We start from the raw sequence: 4,030 nt of genomic DNA on the forward strand, positions 1-4,030 counted from the left end.
AGGGAGCGAGCCACCCAGCCTGGCTGGCAATCCAATGTGCTGCGTCACTCATTCGGGCTGGAAAGTTGGTTGGAAGCCAAAGGGCTGCCCAAATCCAGCTGGACTCCAAGAATGCATCCCCACCTCGCCAATCTCGCGTGGCTGTAACCTATTTTCCCACTTTCGGCTGCTGCGGAGAGATAATAGTTGAGCTGAGGGGGTGAGGAGAGAGTCTGTCTCAGCTCCATCTTCCTGCCAGGCCTAGGGACACATCCAACCAGCACCCAGTGTGTCCCCTTTGTCCATTACATCCTTCCCAGTGGGCACAGGCATCCCACCAGAGCCCTGCTGAACTAGGCACTCACCAAGGGCAGTTTTTGTTTCTTCTTCCAAGTGAGTGCCCAATGCTCCCTGCCATCCAGAGGGATAACTCACATGCTGCCTGGCAGCTATTTCATCAGCACAGCCAGACCCATACAACCAGTTAGCTCAGAAAAACACGATTCTTCTAATGATACCTTTGGAGAAGTCATGCTCTGAATCCCAGTCGACCAAGGGAATATCTGGAGGAGCCCTGGGGACGTTGTGGGTCAGCTCTGGCTTCAAACCCAGCCCTGCCAGCAGCACTGGGTGAAGAAGCTGCCTTCCATCCCCAGTGCCTTAAAAACAGCATTTTTGCAGCTCACTAAGAAAACACAAGCACCAGGAAAGCTGTTACTCCTCCAGCTGGTTTTCCCATGAAAGAAAAGTCTCCCTGGCCCCATTCCTCCCGCTTTTCCCCTCCCACCATAAGCCATTGCAAGTAAATCCAATGTGCTGCTCCTTAATCCCAGCCTGGGGAAGCAGGAGCCACCCTGACCCAAGCAACCTCACCTCACTGGTACATTTTATTACTGACTTCAGCCAGGTCCTCCTGGGATCGGGGTCAGCAGTAGCCAGAGCTCACTGACAGGAGGGCAAAGTGGGGCACAGCAAAAGAGGGAGGAGGCCCATGAAAAAAAAAAAAATAGGGCCTAGAATAGAAACCAGGTTAGGGCTAAACTGTGGGTGTAGAAGCTGTTGTGGGGCAGGTAGAGCTGGCTGCCCTGCCAGCCCAGGGGACCAGAGGCCTCCGAGACGTCCTCAGCATCCTCACCAGATTTCCAAGATTTTCCATCCTCTAATTCTGGGAATTGCTGGGTTGGAGGGCTCAGGGAGAGCAGGACTACAAGGATGAGGCTGGGTGCAAAATGAACAAGAGCTCAGCCCTAAAACCATTGCTTCATCCTGCAAGGACCCTTCTGGTCTATCAAATAACCACATGCCTCCAGAGGGTCCTTGCTGCTCCAGGAATGTCAGACCTGGACAGTGACACATCAGGAATGGAGACTTAGAGAGCAGTTCTGCAGAAAAGGTAGGGGTTTTTTTTTTACCTTTCTTCCCTTTTGGGAAGAGAACAATCAACAATGAGCCAAGCTTGGCACGAGGTGAGATAAGGCTGGCCTCCTGCAGTGCCTACAGTGGCAGCGTGAGCGTCACAGGGCCCTTGGCACAGCCCAGAGGGTTCCTCCGAAACACACACAGGGCTCACGAGGTGCCACCAGCACCACCCTGGCACCTGCCAGCCCAGGAGGCCCAAGGGCAGCTGGATCTGCCGGAAAACACAGAAGGCATCTTGTAGCCACATCCCTGGCTGGGCCATGGTCAGCTGGATCCAGGCAAGGAGCTGATAGCAGAATTTACCAAGAGAGGCCAGAGGCAGTTCTGGGAATAGCCCTGCTGCCCAGCCTGAGTCTGCTTCCAAGAAGGATATTTCCTTCTGGCATGTGGAAAAGGTGATGCCCTCAGGAAATTGGGAAATTTGCTGGAACGTGACTAAGACTCACGTTTTGTTGGAAAAAGAGGTGAAAGCAGCCTTCTTGAAGCCCATGGAAAATCTCAGGTTCAGCTTGCACATGGCTTTTCCCAATCCCATGGGACAACTTCTCACCCAGGAATGCACTCCATCTGGTCCAGAGTGGGAGAAAACCTGCTGTCAGATATAGAAAAAATATCCCTATAAGCTCTGCCTTCTCCTAGCAGTAGGTCTCCCTTTCCCATAGTAACAAACCTCTGGGTAGCAAAACTACCTCTCCAAAAGACAAGTCCACAGTGACATTGTGAGAGGGTTCCTGTGCCCATTCCCTGTACCATGGAAGTGCAGGGCAGATTGCCATCAGCCACTTGGGAAGGCTCTGCTGGTGGCAGGGGTGGTGGGGATCCAGGGTGGGGAGGACATTTGAGGACAGAGGTCAGCTCCCACCCCTTCTTTAATACACATAATACTTTTGGGAAGAAACAGTGTAAAAAGGTAATTCTTTTAGCCTTAAGTCCCATCACAGCCTTATCCTACTGTCAGGGCTGGCATAGTCCTTGGCATGGTGGTGAGAAGGTGAGCTTGTGGTACCCTTCAGAGAAGAAGATGCCCATTCCATGTCACCTCCTCCAGCCCCTGGTGTCTGTGGGATGCCTGGGGAGGGCTGGGGACTTGCCCATCCACCCTGGCATGGAAAGCCACCCAGGAGGCACTGGCTGATCCTCCCTTAGGAAAGGTGGTTTGAGCACGTGGCATCTCTGCCCGGCAGAGCAGAGCAGCCCCGGGCCAGGTGAGTAACACCTTCAGCCACCTGCCTCGAATACCGGGGGCTGATCTCTCACAGGGAGGAGCCATGCTGCTCCCCTGGCACCACGGAGCCTATCTTGGCACCTCCAAAATGCCTCCTGGGGAGGGTCAGGGAGCTCTCACTGCCACCCCGGGTTTTTGTGAGGGATGCCCAGCACAGGGCAGGGCTGTCCCTATTCGTGTGGGTGTTATCCTGGAGCCAGAGCAGGGCTCTGGTCACAGACACGCCGATGCTGCTCCCAGCATCCTGCATTGTATAACCTCTTACGTCAGGCTGCACTGGGCCACAGCTGAGCCAGCTCCTGTCCCAACCCATCCAGTCCTGGGACACAAAGCTCCAGGGTCTCACTCCTTGGGGATTCCTGCATCTTCTGACTACCCTGGGGGTCCTCCACCCTGCAGCTTTCCTGCCAGGATGCTCACAGGTGCTGTCACCTGTGTCATTGTGATCCAAGGAGGCTCATCCTCCACCTCAGGACCTTTGCTTCACACAGAACAGCATTTGTCATTGTTTGTGAAAGCAACTGGGAGAACAATAAAAAAAAAAAAGGGAAAGAAATTTTAAAAGCGTGTTTTTATGCTTTTCCCAGGTGAGAGGAGAGGAGAGGAGAAGGGGCAGGATGTGGTCAGAGCTGCTCCCTGACCACCAGTGGAGATGAGTCCAGCACATCCCATCACAGTCTGACAGGTGCCCATAAAGCCTCCACCTCCCCAGCATCTCTGGCCTGCTTTCCAAACCTGACTCTTCGGGTTTCGGGGTACTGGAGGGGTGCCAAAGCACCAGGACAGTAGGACAGCATTCCCTGGCACTAAAGCAGGCAGGACACCATGCCAAGAACAGCATCTGCTGCTCACCTGCCCTTCCCAGCCCCTGAAACGCGAGCAAAGGATCAAAAAAAGGGATAAAAGCTCCTGGGGAGATGCTGTCTGTGGGTGCCAGCGAGTGCCCTCGAGGCTGTGCAGCACCCACGAAACCACAGCCGGGGTCCACTTCCCTGGGCACGGGTGACGAGCCCGCACCCTGCCGTGGAGCACACACTGTCACCCCTCGGGCAGCCCTCGAGAGCGTCCCAGCGCCGCAGGGTTTGGTTTGGAGCCGGGTGCTCTTATGTAAAGGAGCAGGAGAGTGCTGGGGATGAGCCGGGCTTTGTAGGTCAGAAAATGGAAGTGCGGGGCAGTTGGGGAATTGGGCTGGGTCAGCTCGTGAGTCAGTGGCAAAGGAGGGACCGGCGCGGCGGAGGCTTTATTAGCGGGTGAGGGGTGGAGCGAGGCTCCGCAGGCAGGCGAGGATCGAGGCTCGGCATCCACGGAGCCGGGGCTCGCCCTCCCTCCCGCCCGGCGCATCCCGCGCCCCGGCCCGCCAGCGATGCGCTCCCAGCCCCGCTCCTCCTCTTCCTCCTCCTCGCTGAG

Source organism: Sturnus vulgaris, chromosome 20 (assembly GCF_052056855.1).
Source record: "Sturnus vulgaris isolate bStuVul1 chromosome 20, bStuVul1.hap1, whole genome shotgun sequence".
In the NCBI taxonomy this organism is placed as follows: domain Eukaryota; kingdom Metazoa; phylum Chordata; class Aves; order Passeriformes; family Sturnidae; genus Sturnus; species Sturnus vulgaris.